This window comes from Struthio camelus, chromosome 2 (assembly GCF_040807025.1).
Source record: "Struthio camelus isolate bStrCam1 chromosome 2, bStrCam1.hap1, whole genome shotgun sequence".
In the NCBI taxonomy this organism is placed as follows: Eukaryota; Metazoa; Chordata; class Aves; order Struthioniformes; family Struthionidae; genus Struthio; species Struthio camelus.
In genome coordinates this window covers 165,720,387-165,736,297 of record NC_090943.1, presented here as the reverse complement: position 1 = coordinate 165,736,297, position 15,911 = coordinate 165,720,387, and the positions used below count along the sequence as shown (strand labels likewise).

The window sequence follows — 15,911 nt, the reverse complement described above, 5'->3', positions numbered from 1 at the left end:
CCTATGCACAAGGACAGCGTTGCAGTAAAGGCTTCACCTCTTTGCTAGTCACAGACTACTATAGAAAAGGGAATGACAGGCAGCTAAATACTGGACTCCAGTGGGTAGGAATCACCTCAGCTAACTTGACGGGTCTGTAGTATAGATGTCTAACATGTCTGATCACGGCAGCTGGTTAAGATCTGGGATTTAATTCTGTTGGCTGCGTGCACAAACCTTGTGCCATTTGAGCTGTCCTGAAGTCTCCTACCTGGCCTATATCTACTGGTCTTGAAGACTGCTTGTCTTTATAAGTCCTGAATCACTTCTGACTGCCTTATGTAGTTGTTTCAGATATCCCGGCCAGCTCAGGTGGCACTAGAAACCTCTGTGTAGGCAACTGAATCAAGCTCCCTGTCAATATCATCAATGGGTTTAATGTTATCTGGCCAAATATAGGAGTCCTAATTTAAAATGTGCGTGAGCCACACTCTAAGTCTCATTGACTCTGCTCATTAACTCTTCAATGACTCCTCACAGGACCCCAGGATGACTTTCTCAGATGTAAACTCTCCTAAACAGTATGTACCCCCGCTTCAGACAGATTATTCCCCCTTACCTCAAGAATATAAGAAATTTCCCCAATATGTAAAGAATAAATTCATTTTCCTGAAGGGATGATACAATGATGATGACAATGATAAAAGTGAGATCGCACAGAGGTCGTGTTTTAACTACACACAGGGTCACACTGATCCTAATGAATATTCATTTCCATTACTTACTATAACTATGCTGCAACCAAATCCCAGCATCTATGATGGTTTTGCAACGGGAGGTAACATCTATCTCGCATGTTGAGCTCCTTGAATGTCTAAAAATCCAGCCAGTTCCATGGCATTTAATTGACACAAAGACCCAAACAAGAAAACAATGCCTGTCATTCATGCTTGGCTAGTCCTATCTCTTTAAAGCTATGTTCACTGCCCAGTCTTTGCATGGTCACTGATTTCCTATTCCATATATCTCTTTAATGATCCTCCTTGCATTGCCATGTAAAGGTAATCCCCAGCTGGAAAAAAAAAAAATCATTTTCATGACTTTATGAGATGATCATTAGGAAAAGGTCAGGTGAAGGGGTTCTGATGTTTATTATTAGTGACTAGAGGTATTATTTTGCCAGTGATTTGCCTCCTTTTACAGGTCTTGCCTTAAGTTTAACACAGCTACTTTGGGAGGTCGTCAGCCATACAAATTAAAACCTGACTTTGAGCAGGAGGTATAAACACATAATATGAGAGATTTGATTGATGGTCCTTTTGATTAACTGTGTAGTCAGGATCTTTGCTGTGCTGAAAACCTGACTGCACAGCCAACGCTGAAGCGTCCCTGGCTGGTGGGAGGATTCAGGGTCAGCTATCGTACTGAAACAAAATCTGCACCAGTGTAGAGCTGGCAAGTTTCCTCTCTCTTCCCCTCTGCTGACTTTCATTGTTCCTGTAAGAGATCCAGGCTTTAGGGTCTTTCATCTGTCCTCTACCCTTTTGCTCAGGCCAGTCCGTTACCCTGACAGTTGCAAGATGTCCTGCAGTTTCTTCTGCCCAATTAAGGTCTCTGTTGCACTGCTCCACTCTCACAGGAGCAGATCTATGCTCAGAGAAAAGCTCTGAGCTTGAATATAAGTGGATGCAGGGGAAAAACTACCAGTGAGATTCAGTGAAAAGTTTACTTTTGTTTGCTCAGTTTGCTCATTTTTAATGAAAGATAACTGTTTGCAAAAGCTGTATCCTTTCTGCATATTTTTTTTAGAACAATCAAACCTCTGAATCTTTTTTATTTTTCAAAGAGCAAAGCTTCCTGTTAAAAAAGTGGCACATAATCACCAGGACAATTCAACAATCAAACAAACCACAGTGTCTCATCGGGAATGAAGTCCAGACCAGCCTGAGGAAGACAGAAAACCACAGTACTGCTCTTCTCATAAGGCATCGTGACAGCCTAGATGGACACCCGTCAATGCCAAAAATCTCTGAACTGAAATAATTTAAGTCAGTATGACAAAAGGAAATAGTTGGATGTGGGGTGACTGAACTTGAAAGGAAACGTTCTGTATCTGCCTCACAGTCTTCACTGAAAAGGTCTGCTTCCCGGCCTCCTAGGTCCCTGATACTACTGGTAGACTTTGCAAGAATGTAGCATTAACCACACTAGAGGAAGACACAGTTAGGAATACTTAAGCCAACTGATGTTGTTCGAGTCCATGGGAATGCATATAAGGGTGCTGAGAGAGCTGGCTGGTACTATTTTAAACCGCCTCTTTATCATCTTTGAAATGTCATAGATGTAGGGGGAGGTTCACAAAGCCTGGAAAAAGGTAGATATTGCACTCATCTTCAAGTAAGGGCAAAGAGGACTGGGCAAGAAGGTTTCAGGGGAACTACAGGCTGGTGATCCTAACCCACCATCTCTGGGAGGCGTTGGAGTAAGTCCTCCTGGAAGCTATTTCCAGCCACATGAATGATAAGAAGGTGACTGGAAGCAGCCAGCATGGACTTACCAAAATCAGGCAAAACCATGCCTGACAAACTTGGTGGTTTTCTATGAGACTATGATAAGGAGAGACGTAGATGTTGTATATCTTGACTTTAGCAAGGCTTCTGATGCTGTCTCCCACATTTTTCTTGTAGTCAAATTGGCAGAAAATGGGCTGGATACATAGATGATAAGGTGGGTAGAAAATTGGCTGGACCATCAGCCTCAAAGGATGGTCTTCGGTGGTACAAAGTCCTACTGGCAGCCAGTTTTTTCTGGCTTTCCTCAGGGATTGAAACTGGGGCCAATAATGTTAGATTGTCTGTTCAAAGTCTAATCACTGTATAAAAAATTTTCCTTGAAGGACTGGAATCTCTATCTAGCAGAAGACATCAAAGTAAAAATCAGACTAGACACTACTCAGTCTCAAAACTGAAAATTTTGGGAAAAGTTAAAACCCCATGTTCTTACATTGCTTTCTGTTTTGTATCAACCTTGTGGCTTCTTTAAAACTCTTTTGATCTATTTACTGTATCTATCTAATGCATTTTGGACTGTCTCTGTTTTTTTTTTTGTTGTTTGTTTGTTTGTTTTATTTGTCTTTATAGCATCTAGGATAGATATTCTTTCCAGGTTTATTCTTGACATATACCCAAACTACTTGACCCATCATTGTATAACAGCCTTATGTTTTATCCTAGTGTTAGCCTTACTACCTTTTTTCTCTACAGTCTTGAAACTCAATTTATGCCTTCATTTAACCATCTCTGTAACCAATATCTCTCATTCATTGGGTTTTGCTGTTCTCCAGCACTTGTATCGCTATACCAATATAATATAACAACTATCTCCTACATGCTGATTTCATTTTTCATTTTTTTCAGAGGTGATGAACAGATATTCAGAAAAGGAGGGAGAAAAAATCTTGCCCATGCGATGGATGGAGGGGGTGGAAAAAAGAAGAATGTTCAAAGAACTGCGAGGACTTAGTTCCCATGACCACCACCCTGGGCAGAAGAACTTACAGAAAAGGATGCGTCTGCATTTTCTACAATAAAAATGTACTGTAAAATCAAAATTGTAAACTACATTATCTCCCTCTCCCTCTTCACCTGCTCTCTACACAGTGGTTTCTCCACCACCTTGATAACAAAGGTGTTCTCCACTTGCACGCTCCCTTTCTGGTGAAATCACTCTTCATCTCGATATAGTAACTCAGCTTCTACAGGGGACTGGAGTTTGTCCCTACCATATTTCCCTGTCTACATCTCCAGCATGGATGGGACATATCATTTCTGGGAACAGAGACTGGATACTTAAATCTCAGGCTAGGACCCATTTCACTGATGGATCCTCCAGTCCTCTTAGTTTCATGCAAGTTTTATTTTATATAAAATATGTATATTATTATGTTATGTAAGGATTATGATTTTTATACAACTACGCAAAATATTGGTTATACATGATCTGACAGGAATGATGTTTCACATGTAATATGTATTATATCTCTATTATGCATGTTACATGAAATTTAGAGCAATTCATATGCAGACACTACAGAAAATGCTTTTTATAGATATCTATAAATGTGTTTGTGAAGTTGGGTGTTACATAAAACCACCAGAAACAGCTTCTAGAGGAACCCAGTTCTGTCACTGTATGTTAGGTAAGATCTGAAACGCTGTGCCGAGCTCCTCAGGAGACACTAGCCTCGCTCTGCCTCATTTGTTTCCTGATTGCATGTAGACAAGAGGGAGGGGCTCAGACTGGGGCTCTTCTCAGCTTAAGGAAATTTAAAAGTGAAGAGGAAGAGGACTTCAAACATCTCCAGCCTTGGATGGTGCCTGAAAAAGTGTCATGGGAATGCAGTTTTGGAGCTACACACACCAGTCTATCTTAGATCTTGTGCTAATTGTCTGCACCTCTGTCTGGATCTAGCTCCTAGGCTAGGAGGTTGACTGATTCTTAAATGTTTCACTGATATCCTGTCCCGAGGATTAGTCCCATAACCTCCTTCTGGATTTCACTTTTCCAGCCTCTCAAATATTACCTAAGACAGACACATGTTTTGAGCTATGATTCAGCTACCAGCTGTCTGGAGAGCTTAGTGGTATCACCTGATGAAGTACCTGTTTTCAGAAATAAAGTGCTACTGGTTTGTACCAAACCTCATGGTAATCACTGGAGTCTATCCCATGTGCTGATGCAGAACAGGGAGGGCTGCCTAACAGGAAAATTCTCTTAATATAATAGATTATTGCTCTGCGGGGCAATTTGTCGGAAACGCTTGGAAAGGTTGTGAGCCACATCCACTCATGCAAAATCACAGCTAGGAAGGAGACAAGAGCCTGCAGTTTCTGGAATGAGGACCGGGGAGAGGGTGCAAAGAGCAGGCTAAGCAATTGTCAGAAGCTCTTTAGAAAAATATAAACAATCTGGTAAGGGGGAGGAGGTGTGGGAGCTGAGCAGAAGCAAATTAAAAGGATAATTAGAAGGGAAAAAATATGGAGTTGCTGAGTACATTTTAGCTGGTGGAGCCAGGGATTTCAGATATACTCACAGCAGACAGATGGTAAAAAAGGGGGAAAAAACAGCAACCAACAACAGACCCTATAATCAGTTCCTTAGCATGAATATTAAGGGATTCAGTTTAGGGATGAGGAATATGGAGTTAGCCTTAATACGTAATTTTGTTTTGTTTCTTTGCAGTAGCGGAAAAGAGATTAGAGCAACCAGAGAGAAGAGCCCCAGCACCGAAGCTTCTGGTTGTGTTACAGGGCATTGGTCGGAACAGTTAAATATTCCTCGTCATCTACCCGAACTGGTATTTTAACTGTCTTTTTCATGTTTCTCTGTATAGGCAGTTGGGACTTCCTGTTTTCTCAGGCACAAATGTGTCTGGTCACCTGGAATTTTAATAATGGTTCAATAAATAACTCATTTTGCCGTATAAATAATCAATAGATCCTAAAGGAAAAATAGTGGAAATAAAGAACAAAAGAAAAAGAACTCAGATGCTCCTGCCCCTCATCTCTGATACCATCAGATAACAAAGCTGCAATAAGCAAATTCAGAGAGGAAGGAAACCACCTTACCAGTACGTGTCTCTCCAGCACAATGGAGGATGGGGATCCCTGGAGCCAGGTGGGGTGTCTCTGTGATATACTCTTTCACAGAAATTCTCAAAATTTGGGTTGCTTCTTTCCAGATCCCCCTCACAGCCAACAGAGAGCTGGTCAATAAATCTGGTGGTGTTTAGGGTGCTATTTGTATGCCCAGATATAAGCATCTACTGTAAGATGACATGAACCATGCCCTAAACTCTATTGATTACCTTGGCTAGTTCTACCCAAACCTCAAAGGGAGCCCAGGACTTGTATAGGTGCAGGTGCAGCACTATGGACACCCAAGTTTAGCCAAAATATTCCCATCCTAAATACCTGCATTTTAGATGGTTAAAGTTAGGAAAGCAAAATCCCACCTTTTCTAACAAACAAATCTCTTTGTGATACACATGAACTCTCCCGCAGACTTGGAGAGACCCTAAAAATTAAAAATATTTAATTAAAAAATCCCATTTCCACTGAAATCACTGGCAGGACTCTGACTGGCACAATTAAGAGAAGAATCACAGTGTTTATAGCCCCCAAACTCGCTAATATATAAAGATATGTGACTCACAAGGACAGTAACCAGAGGCAAGCTATTCACACACCTTATTATTCATGGAATCATGACTCTGGACAGCATAGCTGAGATCAAATTGATTTTAAGTACAGCAGTATTTTTATTAAAGGTTAAAACTTTCAGATAATTTTTCTAAATTCAACAATATTTTAAATTTGCACTGCTACGCTAATTGAGGAGAATTACAATAGATGAATGAATTACCAAAAAAAAAAAAAAAAAAGAGTAAAGGTTTGGGCTTTTGGATTTTTTTTCCCCCAAACGTCATAGGAACCAAATAGGAATGAACGGGAAAAAAAAAAAAAAAAAACAGCTTTATGATTCTTCTAGTTTAGTGTCTTCTGCTAAGATGATGATCAGATTCTGAAGTGTTGCAATATTTGAGTTCTTATTTCGTGTCACATTGGGAAATGAGATTGCGTTCTGGCTTGGTTTGGTTTGTTCTGTTGTGTGTGTGTGTGTGTGTGTGTGCATTCCTGCTGAGATACTGTGACCCTTATACAAGTAGAGAAGAGATTTTCTTGAGTGAATATCTCACAGATGGTGATCAGTTTGAGGTGAAAGGGGAGTTATGTAGTCTAGCCTGAACATAAACACATGCTGAATATGGATCTGTCATATTTCCCATTGCTCCATCCTGTGCTTCTCATAAGCTGTGGATAAGGGGACCAGATGGTGGCTGTAAAGACCATGGCCATGACCTGGCCCAGGTCAAGGCTGCAGCCCGCCTGGCCCCAGCCAGAGGATGTAACCACAGTTAGGGAAGTTTCCTGTGGCAGCTCTGGACCATATTTCCTCCAAGCATCTTTATTTCCCACCTAATAGATGTGCCACATCCCTTTTCGTGGGGAATAAAATGGCCTGAAGGACCTAGCACAGGATGAAAAGAGAGAATATGGTGGGTAACACTGTATTCACTGGGGGAACAAGCTTCCTCTCTGAAGAATTTTTGAACAAAAAAAGCCTTCCTTTCCTGCTCTTACAAGGCCTGGCTTTGTAGCAGCCATTTTCATATTTCACTAGTTTCAGCTCAGAGGCTGCGACTCTCTCATAGATCAGAACTTGCATCACTTCATCTCCCACTTAACTAATTTGATGAGGAAAATGGAACTGCTTCAGAAGCGATTTAAGTGCATTTAAAAAAAAAAAAAGTTAATGCAAAATTTTGATTCACCAAATTTAAAGTCCATTTCCATTACATTTAATAAGTTCAGCCTCTCTTAGTTCATCTTTACTTATCTTTAAGTCTGCATGGCTGAGTGGCATTAGGAATAAGAAGATTATTCATAGTAGGCTGCACTATGAACTTTTTTTTCAAGCTCTCGGTAGAGATAAGGCATCTTTGCTAAACTGTATATCATTTCATAACCACATGAGCGGCCAGCTTTTCTGTTCCTACAAAATCAAATCTCACATCGTCAGCCACAGACCTTTCAAAAAAATACCAAAAGGGTTATAATTAATTGAAAAGCAGCAATCATCAAAATAAGAGGATGATCTGACACATGCTTTTTTATTTCCCTTCAAGAGGATATGAATTATGAGATCCAAATCACAGCTCTTGCCAGGGTCTAGCTCATGGGTGTGCGTAGGGAGACGGGAGGGAAGGAAACTTTCTACATGAATTATCGCTCTCTTGGTCTAAAGCCATGCACAAACAGTTTGGGTCTGCAGGCCTGAACTGCGGTGTCCTACACCGCATCGAGGCAAAGCAGCCAAGGAAGGGTGCCCAAGTAGAAAGCTCCACAGCAGCTGACGTTAACGTGGTGGGGAGGGAGTATGCTAAGAGGCTGCCTCTGGGGCGGCAGCAGGTGCTTAAATTCTGAAGGATGCAAGGAGTATTGGTGGGGAAGGGGGAGGGAAAAAGAAAAGAAAAGAAAAAACTTCAACCCAATCTTGCAGCCACGGCGGCAGCTGGTGCTTCCCCGTCTGTTGAATCAAGGAGAGAGAGAGGAGCCCGCGGAGCCGGCGTGGGAGCAGGTGGGGGACGGCGCCGCTGTTCTTTGCAGCAGACGTTCCTTAGCAACCACCTTGAGCAGATGGGAGCCTGGGTACCACGGCCACAGGGGCCGCGGCAGCAGCCCCCTCACCCTCCTAACCGGGTGGAGGGAGGTAAGCCGGGGCTGCAGAAAGTCTACCGAAGAGCTTCTTCTCTAAATAAAAAAAAATGAGGAGAGAGCATCTTTGCTTCTGCTAAGCCGTACCCTGAGGAGACTCAAACAAATCTCGGTAAACAATTTTAATAAGTACCAATAACACTATTGCAATTAGATAGATACTAATAATAAGTAATTACAAAGGGATTATGCATCAACATACATACACACATGCAAATACGTATTTTTTTACTACAGCTGACCAACCTGAACGTCTAGCGACCCTGGAAAACCTTGAAAAACTAAAGTAGACTGAAAGTGTATTAAGGCTACCCTGAGCAACACCTGGAAAAACATCAGTGAGACGCCAGGTCTTAATCTGCATTTGAAGGAAAATACAAGTTGATGGGTGATCCACAGATAAACAGGTTATCTGAAAATGGACACTTCCCAGATGCACAAGTTAACTGAGAAAGTATACCTTGACAGAGGGATGTGTTATCAAATTAAAGAAAACAAGTACCTTCTGTGGGAAAAAACAATTAATCTTGTACAGGGATCACACCATTTAACCAGGTGGAGAATCATCAAAGTTGAACGTAACTCCCAGCAGAGGCAGAGCTGCCTCTAGATAGTACCCTCAAGACTGTAAAAAATACCACCAAGTTGCACAGGCACCACTTTTCTTCGGAATCGGGTATGCAGAATTGATCACTCAGATATCCTGTGCCAAGTTACTACATATATATGGTTATTATCATGAAAAAGGAATATATATATATATATATATATATATATTCTACTATACATATATTCTACCGCCTCTGTTTGAACTGGCACCCCACCCTTGAGCCTTGGTTATAATTTTCATGCAAAAGAGAGGGGGGATAAAAAGTATAAAAGCCATAAAAAATTCACGGTCAGTAAAGCCATAGCTATCTCCTGCGGGAAGGAGAAAAGCCCTCTTTTGCACTCCCATACATAAAAAGGAGTGGTAGGATTTCTTGCACCTTCTCGGGACAGGGTGCTGTTTGAGGCATGTCTATGAGCAAATTAGGATTATGTCAGTAAGACTTGATTCTCAATGATACTTTTCTATTAATATCACTATTAATGAAAATCTGATTAATGGATTTATCTTGGTTGATTACCTTGATTAATCGAGACCTAGGTGAACATCTTGAAGACTTAGGAATAGCTTTACAGTCAGCAAAAGCAGAAAAAAAAACTTGATTATGTATTCTGGTGAGTCAAACTCACCCATATGGGATCTCATCTCCTGTGTCTCCATTTCCCTTCTGCTAATCTAACCTCTTAAAAACATTTTAGCAATTCCTGTGGGTGAAACAAGCAGTGAATAGAAATTGGAAAACTGCAGATAAGTCTGAGCCTACTTCCATTAGAGTCGATGGGTGTTTTATTTCATTATATTCTAGGAGACCAGTCCAGGCTATAATGGTACGTAATATTACTTCTTCGGTAGTGGCTGGACAAAATGAGAACTCCTTTTTCTTGCTACTGTAGAGATACAGCCCGGAAAGAATGTAACCAGAGAGCGATGAAAGTTTTCTTTTTTAATTGGAATTAGCTGATTTGCTAGAATTGTGAAACGTCATGGTTCCTTCTGCAGGTTTCTCAGATGTACCTGCCAGTTTGCCTACCTTAAACCTTTACAGCCTGCTTGCCTGGTCTGCTAGGTTACCAAAGCTTGTGTGGATCACAGCTTCTTGTCAGCTCATCTGCCAAACTGAGGCAAGACCAGGGCACGAGGGGTCTTCATAGATCGTCAAGAGTCAGAGCTCCCAGTCTGGCTCCTAGCAGACCACTGTGCTGTCAGGGTCTCCAAGGTGTCCACAGCTCCTGGTCTAGCTCCAGAGATAGGGCTCTGTTCCCTTTCACTGGTAATTTTCAATTTTTATTCTTCCACTGATAAGAAGTAAAAGAAAATTTCAAAACACTAAATCTTCTGTTAAGGGATTCCCTTGCCCAGTTCTTCTTGTCCAAAATCTGAGAGTTGACTGAACTAGCTCTGGTCTATGAGCAAGGAGATGTGGTTTTATCTGGATGTAGCCAGAGGAGTGTCACCACGTGGTCTCAGACGTGGCCACTTCTCCATTTCCAGTTATTGTACCCTCAAATTCCTTTCTGTGCAAAATGAAACATATCAAGCTAAGTTTGTTTGCTTATTTATTTACTTATTCTGGACTGAAACAGTCAGGGAGAATGAGTTACACATCTCCGTTAAAGGGGCAGCTACTTTTAGCCAAAATGCAGTAACAACTTAACATCAATCACCTGTGAGCCCAGGAACACATCCAGCAACACCTGTAAAGTGATTATGCTAAATCCATGTACACTTACATCAACTTAGCTCCTGTACTGCAAAACAGGAGTATTTTGATTTCACTAGAAGCTATTCCTAATGGCCTTAATGTGAAATAAATTTGGTTTAAATTGATGTAGGAGTGTCCAAGCAGGAATTTGCAGTACTTCAATTGAATTGACTGAAATCAGGTATTTTGAAAAGTATCTCCGTGTTTTACAAGCAAGCAGGTAGGGGTAAGATAAGGGAACAAAATCTACATTTTTTGTTTATTATTATCGTTATAGCATTATACCATTTTAACATCGATAAGTTGCAGATGCAGTTTTTAGCCAATTAGTAGCAGCAATCACAACTTACCATCTACTTAGCCATTATCAGGCAACAGCTCTCTAAATGTAGTATGGGCAGAGACAAGGAGGAGAGTGGGCAGTGTCCACAGAGAACATCCTTGTCTCACAGCTGTTACCAGGGCATCCATTTTCCTTGTCCTTAATTTAGTACTTTAATATAGCTTCTCCCATCCCTTTTCACACCCACAAAGCCAAAGCCACTACTGACATTTCCAAAGCAAAAATTATATAGTTTTGTATTTTTTATCACTTTATCCTCCATCGGGGTGATTCTTTTAACTGGTAGGAGAGCCAACTTCACGTTTCATAGAATATGCCCTTTTTAATGCAAAACATTAGCTAGAATGACATTTCAGCACTGATCCTGAGAAAAGGACATTGCACAGTGTCTTTATGGTGAGATAAATCCAGTGTAGCATGAATAAAAAAAAAAAAATTCAGTGCATTTCCATTCTGATTACATATCTACTTGGAAATCTAGATGGCTTGTTTAAATCTTCTGTCTACTGGGTTCACTGCCATGGAAATTGCAAGGAAATTCTGCCTTGCAGGACTTTGTGTACTGTATCTCGTTGAACAAATTTGAACGCTCCTATTTAAAGAGCAGAGAAATTTGATTGTGACACTTATTTGTATGGATCGTGTCACTGTTCATACTAAACTGACTTTTTCAGGCTTCAGTTCAGCAGGTTAGGTCACTTGACTCCAGAATAATTACTTTGAAAAGGATTTTTTTTCTATAGCAAATCTATTTTGTTTTTTTTTTTTTTTAAGGATATCAGTCACATCTTGTGTTATTTATTACAATTTATTGTACAAATGTTGCTGTTAATATTTGTACAATACTGTTTTCAACTCATAAAAGCAATACCTGAGAAAGCATAATGTCTTACTTCATTTTGTAAAGATTCATTCTTTTGTAGAAACACTACAATTCCAACTAATCCCTAAAGATAAAGAGGAAATGTCACTGCCAGTGTTACAGACACCAAATAGCAAAAGAGGCGTTTGCGGTGCAGTTATTACAGCTTTCACCAAGCATACAGATGGTGATCTGTGAGACAGGGAGAAAGCTGGTGTAGATCTTTCTCTGACTCATTCTTTGGCTTTCAGGTTATGTTTCTTTCCATATACTTCAAATTTATACAATGTCAATGCCATTGGTCATAGATACAACATTGAGGCCAAGCTGGGCATTGCAGGATGGACTTTAAAAGCTTTTACATTTGAAACTGATTTAGATGGAGGGAGGAATAAGGCCTCAAAACTACTCTTGAAATAAGTCTTTCAAAGAAGAAAAAAACCCAAAATAGAAGTGGTTTGGTCATTCCGGGATAGTTTCATATCTGTTTTTATACAATTTTGACATTACTAATTTATTTTATTCCATTCTGATTTTTGACACTGAAAAATCTCATTATGTTAGAAACTTACTATATTTCACTTACCCGTTAGGTGCTTAGAAATGTCTTTTTGTGTGCCTTCATGGCATTTCTTTTAGTATCCCTTTTCCTTATTTTTAATTTTAACAGCTGTGGAGTGTTAAATACTTCCGATATTCTCACATAATCTTATAACAAGCCTCTGTCCATTATACAGAACCACCTCCTTCAGGAGTGAGGTGAAGCTTTCATTTCAGGCTGCCTTAGGATTTCCCAGTTATAGTTATCCCTATTCCTACTTGTCTTCCTGAAATAAGCATCATGCCTTTATGGTACAGAAGCAGACTAGCAGCAGTTTCCTAAGTCCTTGTGTAACAGCATCATCTCTTGTGCAAGACAGACTCAAGGACCCTGGTAAAGCCAATGCACAGAGGCTGGGGGACAGACTAAACCTTTGTGTCTCCCTTCAGCTAGTGGTACAGCCTGCAAGAAGAGTCTCACCAAAAAGGTGATTTCTGGAGAACTTGATTATCCTTTGAAACGTCTAAGAATCTCCTTCAATGGCTAGCAAAGTAGATAGTCTAGGACGCTGCAGATAGCTCTACCATTAAGAAGAGTTTGAGAAATGCTGGGAGGTAGTAGGGCGTGACGTGCGGGCTTTCCTTTCTGAGATGTTATCTCAGATCCATTCATGGTTGCTATCTTCCCATTTTCCAGGAACTCTTCCACAAAGAGTTGGTAGCATGTCAACTGCATGAAAGATTTTTCTGTTCTTCATACCCCAGTGAAACATCTTAGCAGAGAAAGCTGTGGTTGGCTAGAAGGAACCATTCTCAGCACATTTCTCCTTCCCACCCCTCTCCTGGAGAGATCTTTCCATACCAAAAGTAGGACGATCTCACATAGGGCAGAAATAAGGAAAATTTGCACTGATGCTGCTTCTGTGGTGCTTAGTTTGAGCGTAAACACGGGTTTTCTCAGATTTGGCTTGTCTGGGTACCACTGTAGCTGAAGGTCAGTTCTCAGCTCTGTTCTGGACTATTTACATGCATAAAAGGAGTCAACCGTCCATGTTCCCAACTCTCATGTTAGAGCACCCTCACTTTCTTCTCTTAAAGCAGAGCTCCAAGCCTCCCACCAGCTAGGACCCAGCCCTGTGTCTGCACATGTCTACACCCATAGCTTCCATCCCGACACCTTCCCCATCTACACTCATACCACCAGCTCACTGTTCCCTTCCTCATCTCTCCTTACCAATTATTTCCCACCCATGTGCTGTGATATTACTGGCCAAGCAGGTATTTAGAGGGAAATGAATGTGCTCTCACCCCTCGTCTCAGATATGCCTCTTCTCAGAAGCAGGCAAGAGCAGCTGCCTTGTTCCTTTTTGAAGTCGCTTGTGCACCATCAATAGCATGCACGCTGTGCATCATAACCTCTGGAATAAGCCATTCCAGACTCTTGTGTGGCCTGTCTGTCTGTCTCTTCACTAGCAATAAGGTCACTCCTAAAAATAAAGAAGCAAAGCCTCTTCTAAGTAGAAGGAAATGACCTTTATTTGTTGCATGTTCAAGTAAACTGTATCAAAATAACATTAAGACTGTGACATGAGATAACTAAAGATGGTAAATTTAGGCTGACACTTTGTCCTTAACTTGAACTGTTAACAAGAAAGCACACAGGAAAAGCAAAGATTTGGCCTTAAGTTGGATTCCCTAGGGATGCGGCATTCTGCTATATACTAAACATATTTTAAGGTAATGTCTGAGCTGCCTATTGCAGGAGACAGAATGACTGGGATAGCAGGAATGCTGAGGGAGCGTCACTGGGGATCAGAGCCCCTTAGGACCAGTTGCTATACAGCTACATCACAACACAGTCCCTGCCCAGACAACTCAGAAGTTAAATGCCAGAAGGCATACAACAGATGAGCCATTCAGACAGACTGGGGGAGGGAAAGGGGAAAAGGCACTGTCTGAATGGATAAGAAAAAGAAGTAATGTCAAATGAAAAAAGTTTATGAATTGTGACAAGGAGGTTTTTCCCATGTGTGGGAATTATGGTAGGGGAAGCATCAATAAGCTTAAAGAAGAGTTAGGTAAGTGAAAAACAGGCATGTGGAGCTATTCTCTGTTCCTAGTCATCTAGAACTGATTTTTGGGCTACTGCTAGTTTGCATAAGCAATGCAGTTTGAAACTAAGCATGCTGAGATTGAAACCATGGAATAAAATACCGTAAAATACAAAGTGCAAAGCTATGCAAAATAAGACTTGAGACATTTAGGGAAAAACTTCTCCCCAGTAGAGGTTAGACTGCTTTCCACCTAGGTAGCAAACCTAGGCTTTTTTATTCATATTCGCACCCAATCACTCCTAATTACTCCCAGCTGTAAATCCTCACTTCATTTCTCTTCATATTTAATGACTACAAAGAGTCTACGAAGCTCAAGAAAAATAAAGACAGCCAAATTGACCTGAGTCCATTCATATCAGCACAAATCTAGGGAAGATGAAGGCATTGAACTGGGATTGACAGGAGGCCATAATTTCTATTTATAGTTTTTTTTGTAAATATACTCAAGATATGAATCAGGATTTGGTCATGGCTACAGAGTTCTCCTCCGTACTTGGTATTATAGGATACCAAAATTCCTCAGTCCTCAAAAGCCATTTTAGGTGGAGGGTGAGGAGACAAAGTTCAGACAAAGGCAAGATAAAGCCAAGACCTTTGCCCTCTTTCCATTTCAAAACCCATGGTCCTGATAGCAGAAACTAGCTCTAGCACCCTATTGACCAAAAAAACAAACAAACGAAAAAATCATCTGGTAACAGCCAGGGAAGTCTAACTGTGCTGCAGACAAAACATTTTCCTGTAACATTGTCCAGAAAATATGAATTGCTCAGTCTGTGCAGCACTTCTGGAAAGTGACCTTCTGGCTTGCCAGTCATATCCACATGGCTCCCTTCAGAGGCTCTTTCTGCTCTAAATATCCAGCTGTGAAAGCCAGTCTTGGCTGCCGTGTTCCCCAGACTCCTTTTGCTTCTCACCAAAATCTCCTCCAATAAGGCTCAGTGCCCTCCAGAAACATTGTCTTTCTAACAATAATGAGTGTAGACATACCTGCTGCACAAGGCTAGTTGCCAAATCATTTGGTAGCTGGAACTGATGCTCCCATTTCTAGCCTTGGGAAACAAACAGAAAAGTCATAGATGACTTCTCACAAGGCAAATAAAGTCTTAGACTGACCACCAGTAAACTAGTCATTTGTCATCTGTCAGTCCCCATCCACCTTGGCAGAAGGAGTAAAGGTAGAAATGCCACAGACGATAGGCTAAGCCAGCTACCTTCCTACCTCTGGGATGAATCAAGACCCACACCTGTCCAGGGTTTAAAGTGTGCACTTTAGTCAGGCTTTTGAAATTCAAATGGTGATAGTAAGACTGGGAACACAAACTCTAGAGTTGAATGCCAGGAGGCAGCATACTCACCAGAGATGGCCTTTCTCATCTACCAGAAAAAAGGCACAGCAGTGTCTTACGGCATAAACTATGCAAACTG

The 15,911-nt window shown here is 41.0% G+C and overlaps 1 long non-coding RNA gene across 1 annotated transcript in view; it reads left to right on the top strand.

The window, feature by feature from the left end:
- Positions 1 to 3,951, top strand: part of LOC138066223 (uncharacterized) — a 52,297-nt gene extending 48,346 nt beyond the window's left edge. The window contains exon 3 of the long non-coding RNA XR_011139461.1: positions 3,396 to 3,951. This is a non-coding gene — a long non-coding RNA (uncharacterized lncRNA). The remainder of the gene's footprint in view (positions 1 to 3,395) is intronic.
- Positions 3,952 to 15,911: the final 11,960 nt, after the last annotated feature.